Source organism: Hemibagrus wyckioides, linkage group LG20, assembly GCF_019097595.1.
Source record: "Hemibagrus wyckioides isolate EC202008001 linkage group LG20, SWU_Hwy_1.0, whole genome shotgun sequence".
Taxonomy (NCBI): domain Eukaryota; kingdom Metazoa; phylum Chordata; class Actinopteri; order Siluriformes; family Bagridae; genus Hemibagrus; species Hemibagrus wyckioides.
The window spans coordinates 5,729,991-5,742,948 of record NC_080729.1 but is presented as its reverse complement, the minus strand read 5'-3'; the positions used below and the strand labels follow the sequence as shown (position 1 = coordinate 5,742,948).

The window sequence follows — 12,958 nt, the reverse complement described above, 5'->3', positions numbered from 1 at the left end:
AAAGTCTAAAAAGAGACAATTACAGGTTATTTGTGCAGATAATACTAAATTGACTGTACAGTCAAAGGAAAAACATAGGATAGCAGAATTTCTACTGACAATGACCGTCACTGCTACCATATAAAATGGCAGGGTATGTTAAAGTGTAAAGTTGCAGTAGCAGATACACAAATGAAGTACGTTGTACTGAGTAGTAGATTTGTAAATTGTGGCAGTAATTTATGTAAGCTTAAAGTGACCAAGGATGTGGGTCACAGAGACCATGTGAACTAAGCCTTTTCATCTGAACTATGTTTAACTAAAATCAAGTCAAGAGCCAAGTCAAGAATCTTTTATTGTCATTTCAATCATATATAGCCTATGTAGTACATAGTGAAATGAAAAAACATTCCTCCAGGTCCATGGTGCTACAGAAAACAACACAGAGCTAAGTTGTCCTAGCCACATATTGTGCAACCTACTTCAAACAGTTAAAAATGTTCCTCAGGGCATGTTTGATATCATTATAATCCATTTGTCATAGTGAACAATGTGGTGACATCATAGTTTAGGAAGTTTAGGAAACAGGATTTACAGTATATAGTTTAATATTTTACATTACCTACACATTAAAATACTGAGATGGCCTGGTGCGAATGAGAGACATTTTGGTCTATTGTTCCCACCAACCCAATCTCAAGAACCAAATTAACATGCAGTACATACTGAGCTACCCAGCTGAGGGATTGTTATCTATATTGAAACTAGGCCATTTGGTACTCTGTTCATGAGAAACTTCAAAGATGCTCAAGGGGAATAAAAATACATTGTACAATACCATTTGGGAGGCTTTACCATCATGTATCACGTGAACCTTACCATCAGATGCTTTTAGATGCTTTTTACCATTAATGCATCCTATGCCTGTGATGTTGTTTAAGTGAAGTTCATTCTTTATTCTTTGTGCATGTATTCTTATTAAATAAGCCAGTTGTTTAGTCATTGTTTGTTCCTAATGCTAAAGTATTGGTACGTTAAACATGTTTGGAAGACAACACCTTGCTAGCTATAAGAGGTTATTACTTTCATGTTTAGATAAAATAAAAACCTGTGATAAGTATGATCAAAAAGGCCTAAGCTTGCAAATCGCTGGAAATATCTGAATTAATGATATAACAATTTCTTAAATAGGTTATGAAGCAAAAATATGCCATTGTGTATGCCAAGTCACATTGGATAATTACTGCAGTGATTAAAATGTTTCTGCTGGCAACAAGCTATTTAACACTAACTGATGCAGTGAGGAGCTTCTCATTTCTTGAAAAAACATGTTGGAAGACATATTTTGTGGTTGTGGAAATGATGTTACTCTCTTTTTACTCTCTTTTTTCTGACTAACTGAATATACAGAATGACCAGCTTTTTCAGTAAATGGATTTTTTCTTCCCTAATGGCATGGCCATATATCTAGATGACAATGCCAGGATTCATGGGGCTCAAATTTTGAAAGAGCAGTTCAGACAGCATAAGACATTATTTTCACAGATGGATTGGCTACAACAAAGTAGGAAAACCCGCACACATACACGAATATGTGGCTATCCAACTCATGGGATTCATACCACTTAATGACATTTTACTCCTTTACTGAGTTAAAAACATTTCAGATCAACAATTTAAAAGCTGCTGCAACTACAAAAGCCATATGTCTGCTCTCTACTTCTTTGTTCAGGAATTGGATGAATTACCGCCACCAGCTGAACTGGAGAGTGGGGCCGGCTTGAGCAAAATTCCAACACGAGCGAGTGAGTGCGCTCGCTCTCTCTTTCTCTCTCTCTCTCTGCATTTACAGCATTTGCTAGACGAGTCTATCAAAGGGGATTTTACACAAGCACTTGAATTGGAAACTTCACAACATATCTAGAAATAAAGAACACTGTACATAATCTGAACAAACCTGCAACATCCAGTTGTTTGTTCAAGCATCTAAGACGCTCATGTTATATGTGCAAATGCTACTACTACGACTGCTATGGACAGAAATAGTAGTAGTAGTAAGAAAAATAATTAAAAAATAATAATAACGAAATACATTAATAAAATAATAATAATAAGATTATTCACATCAAGAAATGTGATGATATCTGCTACGAGAAGTCCGTCCATTCTAGAAACTTACACCCCCCGAAATAAATGTTATGGCAAAACAAAGTTTTTTAATAAGAAAATAGAGTAATATTTTTTTAAAGGAATATGCGAGTGAGTGGTTGCATGAATGAATGAATGAATGAATGAAGACACAAATAAAGTGCAAAATAATTAAGGTGTGGATAATTCTGTGATTTAAGCATGAATATTTGTGTCCAGTTGATTGATTGCTTGTTGATTTTTTCAGATGTGTCTCTGCGTGTGATCTCTGTGTAGTAATAAATGAACGCAAGGTGAAGGTGTTTTTGAGTTTGAAAAGTTGCACTAGAGACTTCTGACGGTGAAAAAGCTTACAGCACCTGGTATTCCCAGGCGGTCTCCCATCCAAGTACTAACCAGGCCCGACCCTGCTTAGCTTCCGAGATCAGACGAGATCGGGCGTTCTCAGGGTGGTATGGCCGTAAGCGAGAGAGCAGTTTCAGTAACGGCTCTTTATAGTGTACGATGTAGATTACACTTTTTTTCTTTCATTCTTTCTGCATCTCAGCTTCTTGCTTTATTTTCATAACACATAAAAAAAACACTTCACATAAGACATCAGATTACTGCGAGACAAAGTAAGGTGACTGTGAACAGGCTATTACCACTTCATCCACAAACACTTTTCTTGCTTCAGTTATTACTTCGTTAACAACAATTCAGAGCAACAATTTAATTACCGCAACAACTACAAGAGCCACATGTCTGCTCTCTTATTCTTTGTTCAGGAGTTGGACTCATTACCGCCACCAGCTGAACTGGAGAGTGGGGCCGGCAGACCAAGATTCCCTATCAAATAATGCTCCTAGTGTAAAATCACTTGATATGACACCCCCTCTAACACTATATGTACTGTAAGAATATGGGGAGCATGTTTTGATACTTCATTATAAGATTATTAATTAATATTTCATGGGTAGCATGTCTCGACAGACCAAGATCCCCTATCAAATAATGCTCCCAGTGTAAATTCACTTTTTATTACACCACCTCTAATGCCATCTATACTGTAAGAATATGGGGAGCATGTTTTGATATTTACACTTCTGACTACCTTAATTATTTTAAGAAATCACGGTAGCTAAACAAAGCTTGTCTAATTGTCTTATAAAATTATTTCAAATAATCCGTCAATTGCTAGCAGAACAGTAGACCAGCTGTGGACACTAAAGAAAACAATTATAAAGACTATTTGAAGATTATGTGCCTGAATCTGGCACACCAGAACATTTATTATTTGTAACATTTTTTGCACAATTATGGTGCACTACTTTCTTTCTCATACTGGGCACATTCAAAATGCGCCGACCTACTACATGAATCACATCACACTGCACCTACAAAAAAGGGAACAAAATCAATAAAAAGGCATTAGAAACAAAACACTCCCCAATAAGGTAGATTATATGGTAATATGCACACACGTTTGGGAGTAAATTGATCATACAGAACACGTTTGTTATACTGTACCATTTCAATCATTTGATCTTCTTGGCATCATATTCGAGTAAGGAGCACACCATGCAGTAATCATCTGCATTCCCTAAAAATGGTTTTCATAAGGTTTTAAACAGTAGCAACTTCACTTATTCTGTATGGGTAGATGAATCACATCACACTACAAATATTTTAGTTATGAGTGAAAAAGCAAATACATTTAACAACGTATTCATTCACAAATATTCACATATACATACGTGCATACCTAGATACAATACACAGATATTCCAACTACAAGAAACGTCTGACGTCTGTGATTGCCAACAAGGGTTTTGCCACCAAGTATTAAGCCATGTTTTGCAAAGGGGTCAAATACTTGGGTGATTCTCACAAAACCACTGAAACACCACGGCACTAATGATTTTGAATATAAAAAGTGTCATTTAGTAATATAAAAAAGCGTCAGAATAAAGACAATACTGTTCTGTACCTTGCACAATGTGTAATTTCAACATGAGAATTCATTATTTTTCTATTTTACTGCATTTTCTGATGAAATTCTCATTACCGCAATGAGTCTGGCTGTGTTTGAATGTGTGTTATGTTTTAATTTAAACAAATCAACATGAAAGAATTTAGAAAAAAAATGAATGGATGTTCTACTAGATTGTTTTAGATGACAGAAAAAATAATTTACTGAATATTCATTTATAATAATCATGAGTAAAAAGTAGGAAAATGATGTGTCCATGCCTGATGTTCTCATCCTCCACAACATTTTTTCTCTCTGCGTTTACAGCATTTGCTGAACGAGTCTATCAAAGGGAATTTTACACATGTGCTTGAATTGAAAACTTCACAACATATCTAGAAATAAAGAACACTGTACATAATCTGAACAAACCTGCAACATCCAATTGTTTGTTCGAGCGTCTAAGACGCACATATTATAAATGCAAATGCTACAACTACGACTGCTACTTACAGTAATAGTAGTAGTAGTAGTAGTAAGAAAAAATAATAATAATAATAATAACGAAATTCATGAATAAAAGAATAATCACGAGATTGGTATCATCAAGAAATGTGACTATGATATCTGCTACGAGAAGTCCGTCCATTCTAGAAACATACACCCTCCGAAATAAATAACGTTATGGCAAAACAAAGCTTCTTAATAAGAAAAAAGAGTAAAAAAAATTTTTATACGGAATATGCGAGTGAGTGATTGATTGAATGAATGAATGAATGAATGAATGAAGACACGAATAAATTGCAAAATAATTAAGGTGTGGATAATTCTGTTATTTGAGCCTGAATTTGTGTCGAGTTGATTGATTGCTTGTTGATTTTTTCAGATATGTCTCTGCGTGTGATCTCTGTGTAGTAATAAATGAATGCAAGTTTTGAGATGGAAAAGTTGCTGTAGAGACTTCTGACGGTGAAAAAGCTTACAGCACCTGGTATTCCCAGGCGGTCTCCCATCCAAGTACTAACCAGGCCCGACCCTGCTTAGCTTCCGAGATCGGACGAGATCGGGCGTTCTCAGGGTGGTATGGCCGTAAGCGAGAGAGCAGTTTCAGTAACGGCTCTTTATAGTGTGCTATGTGGCTGACACCGTTTTATTCTTTTTTTCTTTCTTTTTTTTCCCCAAAAAACCATCTCATTCGCTTCTTAATTTGCTGTTGGGTGGAGAGAACAACCTCTTCATCCATATCAAACTTTCTGTCTCACCACCTGCAACACATACGTGCCTCTCCACCTCTTGGGATTACTAACACTTAATCACATCTTACTCTGCTTAATTTCACTAAATATTTAAAACGGCATGTTGCACGCTGCATCGCAGATTCTTGCTTCATTTTCATGCCACATCAAAAAATAAACACTTCACATAAGACATCAGATTACTGCGAGACAAAGTAAGGGGACTGTGAACAGGCTATTACCACTTCATCCACAAACACTTTTCTTGCTTCAATTATTACTTCGTTAAAAACAATTCAGAGCAAACATTTAAATACCGCAACAACGACAAGATCCACATGTCTGCTCTCTTATTCTTTGTTCAGGAGTTGGACTCATTACCGCCACCAGCTGAACTGGAGAGTGAGGCCGGCTTGCGCAACCTTCCAACCCGCGCGAGTCAGAGAGCGCGTGATTGCGTGCGCTCTTGGTCTCTCTCTCTCTCTCTCTCTCTCTCTCTCTCTCTCTCTCTCTCTCTCTCTCTCTCTCTCTGCGTTTACAGCATTTGCTAAACGAGTCTATCAAAGGGGATTTTACACAAGTGCTTGAATTGGAAACTTCACAACATATCTAGAAATAAAGAACACTGTACATAATCTGAACAAACCTGCAACATCCAGTTGTTTGTTCGAGCATCTAAGACGCACATATTTTAAGTGCAAATGCTACTACTACGACTGCTACTTACAGTAGTAGTAGTAGCAGTAGTAGTAGTAATAGTAGTAGTAGTAGTAGTACTAGTAGTAGTAGTAAAAAATAATAATATTAACGAAATTCATGAATAAAAGAATAATCACGAGATTGGTATCATCAAGAAATGTGACTATGATATCTGCTACGAGAAGTCCGTCCATTCTGGAAACATACACCCTCCGAAATAAATAACGTTATGGCAAAACAAAGTTCCTTAATAAGAAAATAGAGTAAAAAAAAAATTTCATAAGGAATATGCGAGTTAGTGAATGAATGAATAAATGAATGAATGAATGAATGAATGAATGAATGAAGACACGAATAAAGTGCAAAATAAATAAGGTGGGGATAATTCTGTGATTTGAGCATGAATTTATTTCGAGTTGATTGATTGCTTGTTGATTTTTTCAGATGTGTCTCTGCGTGTGATCTCTGTGTAGTAATAAATGAACGCAAGGTGAAGGTGTTTTTGAGTTTGAAAAGTTGCACTAGAGACTTCTGACGGTGAAAAAGCTTACAGCACCTGGTATTCCCAGGCGGTCTCCCATCCAAGTACTAACCAGGTCCGACACTGCTTAGCTTCCGAGATCGGACAAGATCGGGCGTTCTCAGGGTGGTATGGCCGTAAGCGAAAGACCAGCTTCAATAATGTCTCTTTATAGTGTACGATGTAGATTACACTTTTTTTCTTTCATTCTTTCTGCATCTCAGCTTCTTGCTTTATTTTCATAACAAATACAAAAAACACTTCACATAAGACATCAGATTACTGCGAGACAAAGTAAGGTGACTGTGAACAGGCTATTACCACTTCATCCACAAACACTTTTCTTGCTTCAGTTATTACTTCGTTAACAACAATTCAGAGCAACAATTTAAATACTGCAACAACTACAAGAGCCACATGTCTGCTCTCTTATTCTTTGTTCAGGAGTTGGACTCATTACCGCCACCAGCTGAACTGGAGAGTGGGGCCGGCAGACCAAGATTCCCTATCAAATAATGCTCCCAGTGTAAAATCACTTGATATTACACCCCCTCTAACACTATATGTACTGTAAGAATATGGGGAGCATGTTTTGATACTTCATTATAAGATTATTAATTAATATTTCATGGGTAGCATGTCTCGACAGACCAAGATCCCCTATCAAATAATGCTCCCAGTGTAAATTCACTTTTTATTACACCACCTCTAATGCCATCTATACTGTAAGAATATGGGGAGCATGTTTTGATATTTACACTTCTGACTACCTTAATTTTTTTAAGAAATCACGGTAGCTAAACAAAGCTTGTCTAATTGTCTTATAAAATTATTTCAAATAATCCGTCAATTGCTAGCAGAACAGTAGACCAGCTGTGGACACTAAAGAAAACAATTATAAAGACTATTTGAAGATTATGTGCCTGAATCTGGCACACCAGAACATTTATTATTTGTAACATTTTTTGCACAATTATGGTGCACTACTTTCTTTCTCATACTGGGCACATTCAAAATGTGCCCACCTACTACATGAATCACATCACACTGCACCTACAAAAAAGGGAACAAAATCAATAAAAAGGCATTAGAAACAAAACACTCCCCAATAAGGTAGATTATATGGTAATATGCACACACGTTTGGGAGTAAATTGATCATACAGAACACGTTTGTTATACCGAACCATTTCAATCATTTGATCTTGTTGGCATCATATTCGAGTAAGGAGCACACCATGCAGTAATCATCTGCATTCCCTAAAAATGGTTTTCATAAGGTTTTAAACAGTAGCAACTTCACTTATTCTGTATGGGTAGATGAATCACATCACACTACAAATATTTTAGTTATGAGTGAAAAAGCAAATACATTTAACAACGTATTCATTCACAAATATTCACATATACATACGTGCATACCTAGATACAATACACAGATATTCCAACTACAAGAAACGTCTGATGTCTGTGATTGCCAACAAGGGTTTTGCCACCAAGTATTAAGCCATGTTTTGCAAAGGGGTCAAATACTTGGGTGATTCTCACAAAACCACTGAAACACCACGGCACTAATGATTTTGAATATAAAAAGTGTCATTTAGTAATATAAAAAAGCGTCAGAATAAAGACAATACTGTTCTGTACCTTGCACAATGTGTAATTTCAACATGAGAATTCATTATTTTTCTATTTTACTGCATTTTCTGATGAAATTCTCATTACCGCAATGAGTCTGGCTGTGTTTGAATGTGTGTTATGTTTTAATTTAAACAAATCAACATGAAAGAATTTAGAAAAAAAATGAATGGATGTTCTACTAGATTGTTTTAGATGACAGAAAAAATAATTTACTGAATATTCATTTATAATAATCATGAGTAAAAAGTAGGAAAATGATGTGTCCATGCCTGATGTTCTCATCCTCCACAACATTTTTTCTCTCTGCGTTTACAGCATTTGCTGAACGAGTCTATCAAAGGGAATTTTACACATGTGCTTGAATTGAAAACTTCACAACATATCTAGAAATAAAGAACACTGTACATAATCTGAACAAACCTGCAACATCCAATTGTTTGTTCGAGCGTCTAAGACGCACATATTATAAATGCAAATGCTACAACTACGACTGCTACTTACAGTAATAGTAGTAGTAGTAGTAGTAAGAAAAAATAATAATAATAATAACGAAATTCATGAATAAAAGAATAATCACGAGATTGGTATCATCAAGAAATGTGACTATGATATCTGCTACGAGAAGTCCGTCCATTCTAGAAACATACACCCTCCGAAATAAATAACGTTATGGCAAAACAAAGTTTCTTAATAAGAAAAAAGAGTAAAGAAATTTTTTATAAGGAATATGCGAGTGAGTGATTGATTGAATGAATGAATGAATGAATGAATGAATGAATGAAGACACGAATAAATTGCAAAATAATTAAGGTGTGGATAATTCTGTTATTTGAGCCTGAATTTGTGTCGAGTTGATTGATTGCTTGTTGATTTTTTCAGATATGTCTCTGCGTGTGATCTCTGTGTAGTAATAAATGAATGCAAGTTTTGAGATGGAAAAGTTGCTGTAGAGACTTCTGACGGTGAAAAAGCTTACAGCACCTGGTATTCCCAGGCGGTCTCCCATCCAAGTACTAACCAGGCTCGACCCTGCTTAGCTTCCGAGATCGGACGAGATCGGGCGTTCTCAGGGTGGTATGGCCGTAAGCGAGAGAGCAGTTTCAGTAACGGCTCTTTATAGTGTACTATGTGGCTGACACCGTTTTATTCTTTTTTTCTTTCTTTTTTTTCCCCAAAAAACCATCTCATTCGCTTCTTAATTTGCTGTTGGGTGGAGAGAACAACCTCTTCATCCATATCAAACTTTCTGTCTCACCACCTGCAACACATACGTGCCTCTCCACCTCTTGGGATTACTAACACTTAATCACATCTTACTCTGCTTAATTTCACTAAATATTTAAAACGGCATGTTGCACGCTGCATCGCAGATTCTTGCTTCATTTTCATGCCACATCAAAAAATAAACACTTCACATAAGACATCAGATTACTGCGAGACAAAGTAAGGGGACTGTGAACAGGCTATTACCACTTCATCCACAAACACTTTTCTTGCATCAATTATTACTTCGTTAAAAACAATTCAGAGCAAACATTTAAATACCGCAACAACTACAAGATCCACATGTCTGCTCTCTTATTCTTTGTTCAGGAGTTGGACTCATTACCGCCACCAGCTGAACTGGAGAGTGAGGCCGGCTTGCGCAACCTTCCAACCCGCGCGAGTCAGAGAGCGCGTGATTGCGTGCGCTCTTGGTCTCTCTCTCTCTCTCTCTCTCTCTCTCTCTCTCTCTCTCTCTCTCTCTGCGTTTACAGCATTTGCTAAACGAGTCTATCAAAGGGGATTTTACACAAGTGCTTGAATTGGAAACTTCACAACATATCTAGAAATAAAGAACACTGTACATAATCTGAACAAACCTGCAACATCCAGTTGTTTGTTCGAGCATCTAAGACGCACATATTTTAAGTGCAAATGCTACTACTACGACTGCTACTTACAGTAGTAGTAGTAGCAGTAGTAGTAGTAATAGTAGTAGTAGTAGTAGTACTAGTAGTAGTAGTAAAAAATAATAATATTAACGAAATTCATGAATAAAAGAATAATCACGAGATTGGTATCATCAAGAAATGTGACTATGATATCTGCTACGAGAAGTCCGTCCATTCTGGAAACATACACCCTCCGAAATAAATAACGTTATGGCAAAACAAAGTTCCTTAATAAGAAAATAGAGTAAAAAAAAAATTTCATAAGGAATATGCGAGTTAGTGAATGAATGAATAAATGAATGAATGAATGAATGAAGACACGAATAAAGTGCAAAATAAATAAGGTGGGGATAATTCTGTGATTTGAGCATGAATTTATTTCGAGTTGATTGATTGCTTGTTGATTTTTTCAGATGTGTCTCTGCGTGTGATCTCTGTGTAGTAATAAATGAACGCAAGGTGAAGGTGTTTTTGAGTTTGAAAAGTTGCACTAGAGACTTCTGACGGTGAAAAAGCTTACAGCACCTGGTATTCCCAGGCGGTCTCCCATCCAAGTACTAACCAGGCCCGACCCTGCTTAGCTTCCGAGATCAGACGAGATCGGGCATTCTCAGGGTGGTATGGCCGTAAGCGAAAGACCAGCTTCAATAATGTCTCTTTATAGTGTACGATGTAGATTACACTTTTTTTCTTTCATTCTTTCTGCATCTCAGCTTCTTGCTTTATTTTCATAACACATAAAAAAAACACTTCACATAAGACATCAGATTACTGCGAGACAAAGTAAGGTGACTGTGAACAGGCTATTACCACTTCATCCACAAACACTTTTCTTGCTTCAGTTATTACTTCGTTAACAACAATTCAGAGCAACAATTTAATTACCGCAACAACTACAAAAGCCACATGTCTGCTCTCTTATTCTTTGTTCAGGAGTTGGACTCATTACCGCCACCAGCTGAACTGGAGAGTGGGGCCGGCAGACCAAGATTCCCTATCAAATAATGCTCCCAGTGTAAAATCACTTGATATTACACCCCCTCTAACACTATATGTACTGTAAGAATATGGGGAGCATGTTTTGATACTTCATTATAAGATTATTAATTAATATTTCATGGGTAGCATGTCTCGACAGACCAAGATCCCCTATCAAATAATGCTCCCAGTGTAAATTCACTTTTTATTACACCACCTCTAATGCCATCTATACTGTAAGAATATGGGGAGCATGTTTTGATATTTACACTTCTGACTACCTTAATTATTTTAAGAAATCACGGTAGCTAAACAAAGCTTGTCTAATTGTCTTATAAAATTATTTCAAATAATCCGTCAATTGCTAGCAGAACAGTAGACCAGCTGTGGACACTAAAGAAAACAATTATAAAGACTATTTGAAGATTATGTGCCTGAATCTGGCACACCAGAACATTTATTATTTGTAACATTTTTTGCACAATTATGGTGCACTACTTTCTTTCTCATACTGGGCACATTCAAAATGCGCCGACCTACTACATGAATCACATCACACTGCACCTACAAAAAAGGGAACAAAATCAATAAAAAGGCATTAGAAACAAAACACTCCCCCATAAGGTAGATTATATGGTAATATGCACACACGTTTGGGAGTAAATTGATCATACAGAACACGTTTGTTATACTGTACCATTTCAATCATTTGATCTTGTTGGCATCATATTCGAGTAAGGAGCACACCATGCAGTAATCATCTGCATTCCCTAAAAATGGTTTTCATAAGGTTTTAAACAGTAGCAACTTCACTTATTCTGTATGGGTAGATGAATCACATCACACTACAAATATTTTATTTATGAGTGAAAAAGCAAATACATTTAACAACGTATTCATTCACAAATATTCACATATACATACGTGCATACCTAGATACAATACACAGATATTCCAACTACAAGAAACGTCTGACGTCTGTGATTGCCAACAAGGGTTTTGCCACCAAGTATTAAGCCATGTTTTGCAAAGGGGTCAAATACTTGGGTGATTCTCACAAAACCACTGAAACACCACGGCACTAATGATTTTGAATATAAAAAGTGTCATTTAGTAATATAAAAAAGCGTCAGAATAAAGACAATACTGTTCTGTACCTTGCACAATGTGTAATTTCAACATGAGAATTCATTATTTTTCTATTTTACTGCATTTTCTGATGAAATTCTCATTACCGCAATGAGTCTGGCTGTGTTTGAATGTGTGTTATGTTTTAATTTAAACAAATCAACATGAAAGAATTTAGAAAAAAAATGAATGGATGTTCTACTAGATTGTTTTAGATGACAGAAAAAATAATTTACTGAATATTCATTAATAATAATTATGAGTAAAAAGTAGGAAAATGATGTGTCCATGCCTGATGTTCTCATCCTCCACAACATTTTTTCTCTCTGCGTTTACAGCATTTGCTGAACGAGTCTATCAAAGGGAATTTTACACATGTGCTTGAATTGAAAACTTCACAACATATCTAGAAATAAAGAACACTGTACATAATCTGAACAAACCTGCAACGTCCAATTGTTTGTTCGAGCGTCTAAGACGCACATATTATAAATGCAAATGCTACAACTACGACTGCTACTTACAGTAATAGTAGTAGTAGTAGTAGTAAGAAAAAATAATAATAATAATAACGAAATTCATGAATAAAAGAATAATCACGAGATTGGTATCATCAAGAAATGTGACTATGATATCTGCTACGAGAAGTCTGTCCATTCTAGAAACATACACCCTCCGAAATAAATAACGTTATGGCAAAACAAAGCTTCTAAATAAGAAAAAAGAGTAAAAAATTTTTTTATAAG

General features: G+C 36.0%; 5 non-coding genes across 5 annotated transcripts; all 5 read right to left on the bottom strand.

Annotated features, from left to right (window-relative positions):
- Positions 1-2,474: 2,474 nt before the first annotated feature.
- LOC131342084 (5S ribosomal RNA) lies at positions 2,475-2,593 on the bottom strand. Its single transcript, XR_009202956.1, has one exon. It is a non-coding gene; the product is annotated as a 5S ribosomal RNA (ribosomal RNA).
- A 2,461-nt stretch (positions 2,594-5,054) lies between these two features.
- LOC131342080 (5S ribosomal RNA) lies at positions 5,055-5,173 on the bottom strand. The gene has a single exon (XR_009202953.1). It is a non-coding gene; the product is annotated as a 5S ribosomal RNA (ribosomal RNA).
- Positions 5,174-6,556: 1,383 nt separating this feature from the next.
- Positions 6,557-6,675, bottom strand: LOC131342090 (5S ribosomal RNA). Its single transcript, XR_009202962.1, has one exon. It is a non-coding gene; the product is annotated as a 5S ribosomal RNA (ribosomal RNA).
- Positions 6,676-9,141: 2,466 nt separating this feature from the next.
- Positions 9,142-9,260, bottom strand: LOC131342087 (5S ribosomal RNA). The gene has a single exon (XR_009202959.1). It is a non-coding gene; the product is annotated as a 5S ribosomal RNA (ribosomal RNA).
- Positions 9,261-10,619: 1,359 nt separating this feature from the next.
- LOC131342086 (5S ribosomal RNA) lies at positions 10,620-10,738 on the bottom strand. The gene has a single exon (XR_009202958.1). It is a non-coding gene; the product is annotated as a 5S ribosomal RNA (ribosomal RNA).
- Positions 10,739-12,958: the final 2,220 nt, after the last annotated feature.